Source organism: Pteronotus mesoamericanus, unplaced genomic scaffold (assembly GCF_021234165.1).
Source record: "Pteronotus mesoamericanus isolate MK-2021 breed Mesoamerican mustached bat unplaced genomic scaffold, CSHL_Meso_final contig_100, whole genome shotgun sequence".
In the NCBI taxonomy this organism is placed as follows: Eukaryota; Metazoa; Chordata; class Mammalia; order Chiroptera; family Mormoopidae; genus Pteronotus; species Pteronotus mesoamericanus.
This window is the reverse complement of record NW_026554999.1, coordinates 11,489,380-11,504,023: the sequence shown is the minus strand read 5'-3', so window position 1 is coordinate 11,504,023 and position 14,644 is coordinate 11,489,380. Positions and strand designations below refer to the sequence as shown.

The 14,644-nt window shown below is 35.2% G+C and overlaps 1 protein-coding gene and 1 pseudogene across 1 annotated transcript in view; one reads left to right on the top strand and one right to left on the bottom strand.

Moving 5' to 3' along the window:
- The window catches only part of MDGA2 (MAM domain containing glycosylphosphatidylinositol anchor 2), an 873,596-nt gene that overhangs the window by 415,812 nt on the left and 443,140 nt on the right, over nucleotides 1-14,644 (top strand). The gene's annotated exons all lie outside the window — the stretch shown is intronic.
- On the bottom strand, nucleotides 1,360-2,556 carry LOC129071745 (lupus La protein homolog; annotated as a pseudogene).

Here is a 14,644-nt window from a genome sequence, read left to right as displayed (position 1 = left end):
ATGACAAGCACCAAGGGACTTAAACATATGCAATAGATCAAGAGTGATTCAGAAAACAGCACGAAGTGTAAGGTGGAAAAACATTTTTTTGAAGTGAGATTCTTCCTAAAGGTGTGTTTTACTGCGGTACTTGGCATCTTGTTAATGAAACTATTACTTGGGCTCTTTTAGTTCTAGTCTCCATGCTTACTCATTGTAAATATGATGTAGCATTGTAACTTCAGCCATCTGTTTTAACATCTTATATCACTCTTTGCTATTTTCAGCAGATGAATTTTTCAAGCAGGAGTTCATGAAACTTGTTCTTTTCTTCCTTAATGCATTACCTTTTCTATCATTAAAAAGTTTGGGTATCACAGAGCTAACTTTGCATTCCACTCTTGATTGTGTACTTGAAATAAGGAACAATTAGTAAGATGGAGACCATGTAGTTGTAAAAGATTTTGGCTAAATATCAATCTTTCTATTACAATTTGCCTTTTGTTTTTGTTTTTGTTTAAATCCTGAACTTAGAATTTTAGAAAGCTTGAAGAATGTGATAGGGAGGAGATGATGATATGCTGCAAGTGCTTCGAATTGCTGATTGATTTGTCCTTTAAAGTGCATTTCCCTAAACCCCCTGAACCTTCTTAAGCTTTCCCAGCTTCACTGTCATTACTATGTGATATGACATTGAAGTAATTTGCTTTTGTTCAACTTTTATGTCATCGCTGTCCATATTATTAACTCAGTGGGCTAGAATGCTAATAACTTTAAGTAGCCCATTGGTTGTCATAGTAACTGATATTAAAGCTCAATATAAGCCTGTCTCTTGGATTCACATTTAAATCATTTCTGGCATTACATTCTTTAGGAACTCTGTGGACAGACCATAAGATTTTGTACAAAAGGAGCCTTGAACATCAATGTCTGAATGAAGCATTGATGCAGTGGCATTTATTTTCAGCTCCCAGTTGATGCTTTGTTCAGCCTCAGTCCAGTTTTATCAAATCATGGGGTTTATGGAGAACCCCAAGGAGTATGCTCATCTAGACTGAGTATAGACAAAGTTGTACTTTTTTTCTTTTTTTTATAGTACATATTTTATTAGTTTATGCTAATACATTCTCACATTACAAAGGCAATTTAGTATAAGATCTTTCTTTTGATATTTGAATTATCTAAAATAACTCAGAACTCTACATCAAAAAAATCTCATTTGGTTAACAACAACAATAAAAAAGACAAGTTAAACAACAAAATCTTTTCCTTTCTTACATGTAGACATTGAAGTGGACATAATTCCATTTTTTTTAAAACCGCCAAAGACAAAAGCAGCTGAAAATTTAATTAAAATGATTTTAAAATTTGTTTATTAAACTACTGGTCACTGGCACCATTTTCTTTTTTTTCTGTTGTTTTGATGCAGATTCTTCTTTGTCCATTTCTTCTGCTCCTTTTACTGGTCCGAATGTACCATTTCATCACATTCATCATCATTATCAAATTTAGTTTTCTTGCCTGAAACTGTACTTTTCCTTTAGTAGAGTCAGTATGGGCAGCTTTATTTCCCTTTCTTTTTCCTTTAAATCTGCAACCATTTGACTTCCATGTGTTTAGGGATTCTTACTGATCTGTAATGTTTCTCAATGCTTCTTTTCCACACCTCCATCTAGTATTTTCCTGTCACTTCTTTGTTCCTCAATTGTGGGTTATCATTGTTTGCATCTTTTTGGCTTTGTCCAGTGTGTCCTTAGCTTATTCATAAATGAGAATTGTCCCTCTTTTGCTCCTCTGACAAAGTTTATCCATTTTATTTTACCTTGATTTGAGAAAACTATGTGCAAATCTTCTCTACAGTCTGATTATCTACATCATCTGAAAATTTCAGCAAGCAGCCAATCTACTCTTCTACAGATTTTATTTCACCATTTTCTGCTAACTTTTATTTTTCTTCTTGCTCTTGTTCTATTGTTTAGTTTGTAATTTAGCATTCACTTTATTTTGCTTCCTTTCTTAATCTTTTTTTTTCCCCAAAGTAATCTTCCTTAAAAAGTATTATCAGATCTATGTCTTTGTACTTTTGTCTAGGGGTTTCCACAAACTTTGTAGCATATGCAGTGCTGTCAAAGACAGCAAATATTTACCCCTTAAATGCTTTGTGCACTGTTGTTTTTATCTGAATTTTTATACTTGACCTTTATCTTCTAACCATTCTTTTATGTCATCCAGGGTTGACTTAGTAGGGAAGCCTTTAAAATATAAACAGATTTGTTTTTTACATAATTTTTATACTCATCAGTCACTTCAGGGAGGAGTTTGTTTGGAGATCATCTGACTTTAGTTTTCTCTTCACTCATTCCCATGAGTTCTGCCTTTGAATTGCTTAATGCTTCTATTTTTACATTTAAGTCTGTTTTTTAGATGCTTTAACCTACTGAATTTTATCATTATTTCCAAAGATACCCAGACTTCATCCAGTTCGAATTGTTGCTTAAAAAATTTTTCCTGTGGCAAATTGAAGAAACCAAAATAATGCTTAATTTGACAGCAGATTTTGGCCTCCAGAACTGTCATTTTTTACCACGATTTTCAGCCATTGTGGCTATATGTAAAGTGCCCGACCCCAGAGCCAGGCCATGGGCCCCTAACAGCAACTGCAGCATCTTCTCTTCCCAGTGTTGCTGGCTGGCCTAACCAAGTTTTACTTTTCTCAACTGTGTTTATTCACTGTGGGTAATATATATGCTTTTTTCTTGTTAACTTATCTTTGCGATAGTTTCTATGATGTCTCTACACTATTTTTAGAATCACACTCTGAGTATTGAGAAGAAAGAAGGCACATTCAAAGAAGACTTTTAGAAGACGACTCGTAGATACATCCTGTTCTCTGTGTCTTGGGTGCTTCCCCTTCCTCCTATCTAGGAGCTCAGTAAAGATTTCACCTCCTGTTTAAAGCCTGACTGTCGTCTTTTACATCTCTTGTGTCACTCTTTCCCCCAAAACATGTGAATACATCGAGCACACAAATTCAATTATAGTTCTATGCGGTCTCTGAGAGAAAGATGACTATATATTTAAACTTAAATTTTCCCTCATCTTAGTTATTAATTCATGTTGCATTTATTTAAATAATTCATTGTTATCCTCTGGACTTTTTAATCTTTCTTCCAGGTAGTTCAGCTCCACATAGAATTATATTTGGGGGCATAGTACCCTTTTCTTTCCTAAATTACCATTTTCCACCTAGCACCAGTTGAGGCTGAAAGAATTTTCTCCCTTTATCTCTGGAGATGCAGTTATTTTCTGTCTTGGCTCTCACCCCCATCTTCCAGGAGAAAGAACACTCTATTATCAGCTGCAGCTTATCTGTTGAATATGTATGAAGTGCCCTAGATGTTAGACAGACTTGTCAGTCTCTTATATAATAATTCGGTGGTGACATTGAGTCCTCTCCCTTCCCCCCTATTTCTTAAACTAGACACTTTTCCATTCTGAATATGCAGTATCCTGCTCAGCTCCTGGGTCCTTCTGTGCTCTCTGATTCCTTAGTTTTCACAATTTACTGTCCTATGACAAGCCCTTGTTTTCTAAAGCCATTTTCTTCAGAGAACAATTAATATTGTGAAACTCTTATGAGGGAAAGAAAAAAAGCAGCATTTTTTAAACACGTCTACCTTGTTAGGTATTTTAGGACCCTCATTTATGTCCTCGTCCCCTTTTAAGGGACTACATTCAAACAAGGATCTGTGAGTAGAAGGATAGTGTTAAGGTAATCAAATGTAATATTTTCAATCTCTATGTGTATACTTTCCTAAAATTGATATGCTTAAGAAATGGTTGGTGGGATTTAAGTTCTTTTATTCCACCCATGATAAACACTCTTACCCTTTTATACACACACACACACACACAAATACCTTAATCTTTTTTATTGGTGCATTACCTCAGTGTGAAAAAACTTCCAGGGTACCAAGCAAATGGAAATTATTATTGTCACTGAAAAAGTGAATGACTTATGTTTGGATGACAAATTATTTTGCAGCTAGGGTAGTTTTCAATTCCTTTTGCTTTCAACAAAATTGAAGAGGGACCTAATGGAGTTGTCAGTTGACAGGTGACTGAAAATAATTTTTGATGACGTAGCATGGCATATTGATAGTCTTCCCAAAGCTTGGAAGAATTTCAAAGAATTAAAATTCCCATATTCTTATTTATGTAAGCAAGTTTCTCAGTTTTTAATTAGGAAAATGAAAACTAGAAATGAGTGATGCGAACCCTTAGTTTTATTCTAGCAATAAGTCATGATCATTCAATATATATGAATTAATTGGGAAAAAAATAGCCCCATCCATCTGATTAAGAGATACATTTCCAATAAATACTTTTCAAAGAATGTGACATATTTATATTGTTTATATCAATTATGTACTAATATACTTTTAGTGATGACTCAAAGAACTTCAATCTCAACCTAGAATACACTCTCATTCCCCCCACAGGTAATGTAAAATACTGATCAGTAAATGACTTTCAGCATTAAACATATTACCTCAAGATAAAATTCTGTAGAAAAAAGTGGAATGAACATCATTCCAGGAGAAAAATAAATGATGAAAAATTTATATTAAAGGAGGTCTTTTTTTTAATAGATGATATTGAGAATCAAATTGTTGCATATTCCATTGATCCATTTTTCAAATGTCAAAGCCTTTTAATAAGCAAAAAGATGTTACAAAACTTTTTCCATCTCATCTAGAAGAATAGACCTTACTAAATGAACAATATCAAAGATGTTATTGTTAAAAGCAGTTATCAGAAAGGGGGAAACAATACAAACATAAATGTTCACTTTTAGTCATGGGTGAATTTATTTAATCTGAAGTTAGAACCAGATTTATGGTGCCAGATTTTAACTTTGGAGGAAAGCCCAACATTCTTGCTTCCTTTCCTTTTTTTTTTTTAATGTTAAACATTTTGAAATTAAGACATATTTCACACACCATAAAACTCACCCTTTTAACATATACAGTTCAATGATTTTAGTATCATCACAAACCATGGATTCATTTAAAAGAATTGTGTAACCATGTTGTTTTCCAATTTCAATAATTGCAATGCTTCTTTGCAATTAAACTTATGAGAATAATATGTTAAGCTAAAAATATGTGAGGTTTACTTGGTTTTTCAAAAGTTTTTTTAAGAGATATGTGGGCGGTAAATTGTCAAAGGCCACAATTCTACTTACTTATTGGGAAGCATTGATCTGATAAGACTCCAGATTGTTGCTCTGGCTCCCAGCTGTCTATGTTCATCCCTCTTCTCAGGCTTATGTGGCTCTTTCTCAGTGAAGATCTTGAGGAACTATAAAGGATTAATTATGCACTTAGATAATTGGTTATCGTTTTGGGGTTCAATCATTTTATTAACTGTATTGAGCAACTCTAAGTACCAGGCACAATTCCAGGCACTGGAAAAAGAAGCAGTGAATGAAACAATCAAAAAATTCCAGTTCTTATATACATTCTGTTAAAAGGACTCAGAAAAAGGACAAGTCTATACATAAAATAAAGGACAAGTATTACTATAAGAGTAATAGATGGGGAGAGCTGAAAGAGGAAGTCTAGGTCAATTTGAAGTTTCAATAAATGTTTTGGGAAAATTTCAATGAAAATCTAATATTTGAGTAAACATCTGAAGGAGGTATAAGAGTTGGCAAAAGATTCCTGGAAGAGGAAACAACAAGGACAAGATCCCCAAGATAAGATCATACCAATTATTAATGAGGAAAATGTCAGTGTGGCTGGACTGGTGTGAGCTATTAAGAGTGTGAGAGATGAGGTCCAAGAGATCTAATAGAAATGTACAATTTTACAGCTGCTATGGAAAAGAGTATGAAGATTCCTAAAAAAATTACAATATATGCAAACTAACCTATAGGACCTTGAAGAGATATTTTTTTTTAGCAGCATTATTTCTAATAGCCAAGAAGTGAAAGAACCCCAGTGTCTATCAACAGATGAATGGGTAAACAAAATGTGGTACATATGTATAATGAAACATTATTCAGTCCTTAAAAAAGGGAAGGAAAGCTTGTCACATGGTACAACATAGGTGAAACTTAAGGATATTATGCTAAGTGAAATAAATCAGTCACAAAACTATGAATACTGTATGATTCCACTTGTATGCAGTATCTAAAGTAATCAAATTCATAGAAACAGAAAACAGAGGGGGTGATTGCCAAGGACTAGGGAGAGGTGGAAAAGGGGAGTTGTTGTTTAGCTGGTATAAATTTCAGTTTTGCAGGGTGAAAAAGTCCTGGAGGTCTGTTGCATTACAATGTAAATATATTTAACATGACTGAATTGTACAATTAAAAATGGTTAAAACAGTTTAAAAAGTCTTTTTTTTTTTATTGAGACTTTACACTTACTATGTCCTTACCCCAACCCCTTTGTTAATTTCATCTTTTTAAAAAAGTATTTTATTGTTTATGCTATTACAGTTGTCCCACTTTTTTCCCCTTTGCCTTGTCCACCCAGCCAGCCCCCCACTTCCATAATCAGTCCTCTCACTGTTGTTCATGTCCATGGGTCCTTCATATATGTTCTTTGATCAATCCCTTCCAACTTCTTTCAATCAGTCACCACTTCTAATGTCTACCAGCAGTTGTTCCATTATATAATAGGAATAATTGTCTCTTCACATGGTTTTCTTTCCCACAAGAATGTATGCTCCCTGAAGGCAAAATTGGAGCCCTATCCTCCCTTGCATCTCTATGCTTAGTAATAAAAGAACGGTAACATGTGTCTAGTACCTCTTGCTGACTAAATAAATAAGTAAAGCATAAAAACATTGAACATTTGCTATATCACCCATTATTGTCAACCCAGCTTAAATGCATATATAAAAAGTCAAATGAGGAACAAGACACAACACAGTCAAATGACTTGGAAGCACACAGACATCATACTTCTAAGACAGTGGGGCTCTACTCTGCCAGTGTGAGTTTTTTATCTATTAATTGCTTTGTAAATAAAAAAGATTTTAACTTTAATTTTTATGAAAATTACTCACAGGTGGCTGAGCTTGAATAGCAATTTATTTTCTCAATTTCATAATGTTAAGCTGCCGAAGGATTATTGACTGAGATATTGACCATATGTTAGGTTTTTCCTATTTCAGGCGTTTCTGTTTTTCATAAGATCTTACTGTTAGAAGTGTTTTCTTGCAAAATTAAAATATGTAACATGTCACACACAAATGTTATTTTCTTCCTCTATTGAGACATCACTCTCACCCTGTCTTTCTCCTTACCATTTGGCTATTCCTTTTTGTACTCTATCATACAGAAATGTTTAGCATTTTGATATCCATTTAGCTTTAGATTCAGATTGTCACTTCCAAACTGTGCTCCTGTTAACACTGATGTTTTATCACCAAAATAGAATAATGATGTTATGTCTCAATTTGCAGGAAAAACACAGCATGTTAACAGGTTACATTTTCTTTCTTTTCTTTTTTTGAAAGAAAGAAGTAGTGTGAATTTATTGAAATGTTTTAGTACAATGTTGGAAGATCTTAAAATCTTATATTCTAAACCAATACAACCACTTCCAATTATACATTCCTGAATTTGGTTGACATCTTATGTAATAAAGGACAACTATCATATAAATATCTGTAAGTTGATTGATATATGGTAAGATGGAGGCTGGGTGATTTCAGTATGTTCACATTTCTCTGGCTTCCTTTTTTGTCTAGATATATACCAAGTCTGCCAGATTAAATTTTCTTTTTTATCTTTTTTTTTTGTTTAATCCTCACTTGAAGATGTTTTTATTGATTTCAGAGAGAGCAGTAGATGGAGAGGGGGAGCAAAGGGGGTTGGGGGGAGAAAGAGAGAGAGAGAGAGAGAGCACGTGCGACAGCAATATGACAGAAAACCATCGATTGGTTGCCTACCACATGCATGCAGACTGGTGCATACAGTATGCAGCCTGCAACCTAGGTATGTGTCCTGACCAGGAATCGAACCCACAACCTTTGGTGCATGGGATGGTGCTCCTACTAACTGAGCCACCCAGCCAGGGCTAAATTTTCTTAATTCTACATATTTAATCCATAAATAATTTTAATCCTTTAGTGCTATCATTAGTTCACTAGATTAGGAAAAAATAAGTAGCTGACCCTTATTAATAAAGTGTGCATAATTGTGATTGAGTATTTTTATTAGTTTTTGAGACAGGACCTGTGTATGTATATTGTCATTGCATCTTATATAAAAATATTGATGTCTTCCACAATGGAATATATCACAACTCTATTCCATTTTCAAAGTGGTCTGTCTTGATAAGTTTAAGAATTTGTTATTTATTTTAAGAATATCTTAACAATGTTTCTATCCATGAAATTCCAGTATGTAGGACTCTAGATTGTAAAATTTTTATCTGTACCTTTCATGAAAGTGTGCTCCCTCTCCTCTTTCTCATTATGTGTAAAAGAGTCTGATCATTACATGGTCCTGTCTTACCACTTTACAAATCTGGATTGAGAATGAGCTCAGGTGGGTCGTGGTGCTGCAGTGGGTAGAATAAGATTTGTGGTGACAGAAGAGCAGTGACAGTGTTAGGGCTCCGGGGCGCAACAGCCACTCCCCTGATTTCCAGTAGCCTCTTCCCTCCCAACCACCATGACATAGCATATTAATATGCGTAATAATAATTACAAGGGAAACCACCCTGACCTATGAGTAAGGCACTATTAATATCTCTTTACAGGTAGAAGTAACTCAAAGACAAGTTAAAACACTTGTTTAAAGCACCCTACCACTACATGGAGGTAGATTAAAGTTGAATCCAGGTAGCCTTTTTTAAAAAAATCTTGATTGTGTTTTAAAGCTTGATTTTTTTTAAATAAGTATATGTTGTCTTGTTTTAATTGTATTGTTTTGTTTTCAAACATCTTGCAACTGGTTACTGTGCGAGTGTGGAAGTCTTAATGGTTCATGGGGACCTGAAGTATCTTGGTGCACTTCGTGTGGAAACGATGAACAAGCGATGTTCACTTGTGCTAGCCATGGTTTTACTGACGGAAAGCAACCATGATGTGTATGATAGTTTCCTTATCTTCAGTATAACAGTGCCCAAGATATAGCATATATACTACAGGGCTAGTGAGTCATAGTAGACAAATCACAATGTTCCTTTCATTCATGTAATAAATATTATTTAGTATTCACAATGTAATGAGACTACTCTAAGCTTTGTGAGTGCAATAGTGCACAAGCCATTAGCTTATTTTAGTGAAAGAACCAATGAATAATAAACAAATAAAGTACATGGCATAGCTTCTAATGGTGGAAAGCGCAATGGAGGGAAAAAGCAGGTCTATAAGGTAAAGAGAGACTGGGTAGGGGATGGGATGGTCAAAGAAGGCTTTCAGAGGTGAAACCTTGCTGAGATCTCTAAATGAGGAGAAAGTGCTGAGCCATGTGAAGATCTCGGTAGGGAGTACGAGGCAAGAATTTGAGAGGAAACTTTTAGGTAAACAGAAGAGTAGATGGAAAGGCCCTGAGACAGGGACCAGCATGAAGAATTTTAAGATTTGAAAAGCAAATATAAATGAAAACAAAAAGTGCTGTAGGTACTTTACAGCTCAATAATAGGTAGGAGTGACAGAAAGGCTTTTAAGCAAGAATATAATTAATATGTTTTCATCTGTGTTTAACATGTTTATTATTATTTATTTTGTAAGAAAAATGGACCACAGGGGAAGAAAGAATTAAAGAAATGCAGCATGTTAAGAGGCAATTGATACATTTCAGGTGAGATGATAATAGTGGCCTAGATTGTTGTATCAGTTGAGATGTTGCAAAATGGTTAGACTGGGATATATTTAGAAAGTTGAATAAACAGGATTACTGAGGGATTCAAGAGAAGGATAAAAAATAACTCCTTTAATTTTGTAACTTATTGGGTGTTTGGGTTATTAAATAAAATAGCAAGCAAGACTGGGAACCTTTTGGAAGATGTTAGTTTTCTTCCCAGCTTTTACTGCTTAGTATATTGTAATTTTTGAAAAAGTCATTTAATTTTTTCTTTATATTCGTTTCCTCACATGCAAGGTGAAGGAACTAATTGTAAAAGAATTTTAATAATGATGAAATGAACTAACATGTGAAAATATTTAGCACAGTTCATAGCATATATTTTATGCTCAATAAATTTTTAATATACATGAAACTTTGTATCCTTTAACACAGTGAATTCTCCCTACATACCAAACATTAAATTTTATTATTATTTATATTATCATTATCTTTGTTATTGTCCTATATTGCATAGTAATACAATGATAAACTGTACAATGGGCAGTCAACAAACATCATAACATTAATCAACATTGACAAATGAATTGAAGAAAAACAATAAAAATGATCAAAATATTTAAAAGATATACCATGAAGGAAATAATTCATTTTTCTGGAAATTCATTTCTCTGGATTTGCATCCAGAGTCCAGTCAGAAAATTTGGAATTATATCCAACTGAAACTAACCAGAGACCTCTTGTTGAAGATACAGATTCTTTCTGATCTTGGTGATCATGTGTGAATGTCTTACAGATGATCTTCAAAATAATTTATATCACTGAAGTAGGGTTATAGGGATTTAATTACTCATTTATCTGAACCTTAAAGTAAATTAATACATTTTCAAAGATGAATCTTGACCCTCTCCACAGATACTTTTTACTTTGGTAGAAGATGTTTGCTTTCTCCTGAGGCATGGATCTTCCTGTGCTCCATAAATTTTCTTAATGTCAAACAATCTGTCGGCTTATGTTAGAATCTTACATGTTCAAGTGCCTAGGACCATATTTATTGGGTTGGTCAAGAAGTCTGTTTAGGTTTTTTCCATAAAATAAAAGACACCTTTTTCATTTTCACCAATAACTTTATTGATTTGGATATTTTGAGTATGCAAGCTATCTCCCACTTTTAATTTCTAGTGGGTAGAGGCCAGGGGTGCTGCTAAGCATCTTCCAATGTGTAAGGCAGCCCCAGAGCAAGGAATTATTTGGCCGAAATGTCAACAGTACTAAGAAAGTTCACAAACCATTTTTGACACATATGATAAATCATAGCACCTTCTCCTTACACTGCAGAAATCATTTTTTTTGTGTTTCAGTTGTGTTTTTACCTTTCTTGAAATAATTAAGCATAATACACTGAAAATGTTGCTTATTTTCTTGCATCTTCAATATGGCTGCATAATTCACCAATTTTGATGTTTTTAAGAAATACACACTGATGTGACAGCTGTCACAATACACTCTAACAAAATTATTTTGAATAAAGTTAAAGACAATTAAGTACTATTAGAGCCATCATACAGAAGAAATTAAACAACCTTTTTGGCTGATCCAATAGTTTGCAACATTATATAGGTGTATGCTGGGCCTTTGGCAGAGAAAAAGAAATTGAATTCACTGCTCCTTGCCACTATTCAAAACAATATTTATCAAAAGTTGAATGAGAAAACTACTTTTAAGGCAGTTTTTAAGGGCTTATTTGCATCTTCAGTCAATACATTTATTCTTTTAAAATGTATGTGTTAAATAGATACCACGTAGAGTCCCTGCACTAACTGTTGGGGACACAGCAACAAACATGTTGGATAGGACCCTGGCACTCAAGGAGTATAGAGTCAATCAAGGAATATAAGAATCAGGCCAGCGTTTGGAGATACTTGTCCAGGGGTCTCTCATGTTTCTGCACGTCTTAAAAGGAGGGAAACCCGTTCCATTTGTTTTGAACCATCTTTGCAAAGGAGTCTGTATAGCAAACAGTCTTGAGAGTGAGAAATAGTGTCTGTCTGGAACAAGAGTCAGAGGCATGTTTACCATCCAGTATAAAAAATTTGTGTTCCTTGGGACAGGAAAACTACCCAGATCAGGTAGTTTTTTCCCACAAACCTGGTTGAAACCTGGGGGAAGTATGATGTTTCTGCATCAAGATTTTTCTGTGTGCCCACTCTACAAAACTGCTCAGGGAGGCACCCCTCCCATTGAACCCCCAACAGACAGGCCACAGAATAACTGGATAAGCCAGTGGGGAGCCTCAGTGTGCCAGCAGGGTACCTGATGGCATCTGTTTGCTCCTGGTCAAAACAAGCATTAAGTCCCAACATTCACATGGTGAGGACATAGACCTCACCTTTCTTTTTATTGCTGTTGTTGTTAGTTTTTCCTAAGCCTTTGAGTTTAACTTAAAATTTTTATAGGATCGGTTTTCACTTTTTATTTAGTTTTATTTGTTTAAATTTTATTTTTATTATTTATTGAATTTATTGGGATGACAATAAAATGATATATGTTTCAGATATACAATTCTATATGCATTATCTGTATAATGCATTGCAAGCTCACCATCCAAAGTCAAGTCACCTTCAGTTGCCATTTGTCCCCTGTACCCTCTTCTACCTCCCCCAACCCTGCTTTCCCTCTGGCAATCACCATACTGTTGTCTGTGTCAATGAAGAGATTAAGAAAACAAACAAACAACTCATAGACCTCACCTTTCAGTGGGGAGGGGGAGGAGCAAGGAATTTATAGTTATGTTTTAAAATTATCACAATATCTTAAGTCCTATTTTTTAATGAAATATTAATTTCTATGGAAGGATGCATTAATTTATTGGATGGTGGATAAGTAGGTAAATAAGTAAATGATATAACTTAAGTATAGCAGTTCTATACACCAGGACTATCCTGGTGTATAGAATTCACCAGGATAGTCCTGTTCCCTGAACATAGCATGAGCTGCTCCACATTATCTGTTGCATATAATTGAGTATTCTGCTCCCCAGACGTCCAGAGAATTGTTCTGGCTTCAGCAATGAAATGAAAGGGTCCACGCTGAGGTTGCATTCTTTGCTCTAGTCTAAAGGTAGGAAGGCAGTGACTCAGTGTCTAATTTAATGTGGAGCTCAATCATACCAGAGAGTACAGGCACTGAGACCCTCCTCTTCTGCCCCAGAATTTCCCTTCAGAACCCTGTATCTCTGACAATCTTCCTGAGACTTTTAAGGCACTTCTGAGGCCCTAGAGATACAACCACAATAGACCAAGAATTCTCATAGTTTTCCCTTCAGTGTGAATGTTTCCCTGCTGTAGAAATGCCAAGTTACTGGTCAATTGTCTCCCATTACCTTCTCTAGGCATCAGTTCTTCAGGGATAGGATCTAGTTACACAAAGGGAAATAAAAAGAACAGACTGGTTTTTTTTTTTAGTTTTGTTTTTTATTTTGTTCAGTTACAGTTGCCCCATCTTTTTTCTCCATTGCTCACTCCTGCCCCCTCCCCCCAACTCCCACAGTCAATCCCCCCCATTGCCCATCCCAGGAGTCCTCTATTCATGTTCCTTTGCTTGGCCCTTCTCCTTTTTTCCTCGTTATTCCCCTTGCCCTCTCCTCTGGTTACTGTCAGTTTTTTCTTTATTTCCAAGTTCCTGGTTCTATTTTGCTCATTTGTTTTGTTGATTAGGTGCCATTTATAGATGAGATCATATGGTATTTGTCTTTTACTGTCTGGCTTATTTAGCTTAGCATAAGGTTCTCTAGTTCCATCCATGCCATCATGAAGGGTAGGATTTCCTTCTCCCTTTCTGCTGTGTAGTATTCCATTGTGTAGATGTACAACAATTTTTTGATCCACTCCTTTACTGACAGGCACTTAGGCTGTTTCCAGCAGTTGGCTACTGTAAATTGTGCTGCTATGAACATTGGGGTGCATAGGTTCTTTTGAATTGGTGTTTCAGGATTCTTAGGGTATAGACCCAGCAGTGTGATCACTGGATCGAAAGCCAGTTGCAGCTTTAGGTTTTTGAGGACATTCCATACTGTTTTCCACAGTAACTGCACCAGTCTGCATTCCCACCAACAGTGCACCAGGGTTCCCTTTTCTCCATAACTTCGTCAGCACCTGTTTGTTGATTTATTAATGATGGCCATTGTGGCTAGTGTGAAGTGGTATCTCACTGTGGTTTTAATTTGCATCTCTCTAATGGCTAGAGGTGTTGGGCATTTTTTCATGTGTCTATGGGCTCCCTGTATGTCCTTCTTGAAGAAGTGTCTGTTCAGTTCCTTTGTCCATTTTTTTAATTGGATTGTTTGTCTTCCTGGAGTGGAGTTGTGTGAGTTCTTTATATATTTTGGAGATTGCACCCTTGTCCAAGTTATCATTAGTAAATATGTTTTCCCATACAATTGGCTCCCTTTTCATTTTGATAATGTTTTCTTTAGCCGTGCAGAAGCTTTTTAATTTGATGTAATCCCATTTGTTTATTCTTTCCTTTGTATCCCTTGCCCTAGGGGATGTATTGGTGAAAATGTTGCTGTGTGGGATATCTGAAATTTTCCTGCCTATATTCTCCTCTAGGACTTTTATGGTGTCATGACTTATATTTAAGTCTTTATTCCATCTTGAGTTTATTTTGGTGTATGGTCTAAGTTGGTGGTCTTGTTTCATTTTTTTTGCATGTACTTGAAAAAGAACAGGCTTTTAAGAATTTGTTTTTTAATCAGTGAGTATCCTACTCATCAGCCCTGAGCTCATCCCTGTCCTACTTTTTATAAGAGTACCTACATCTTTTTCTTTAAAA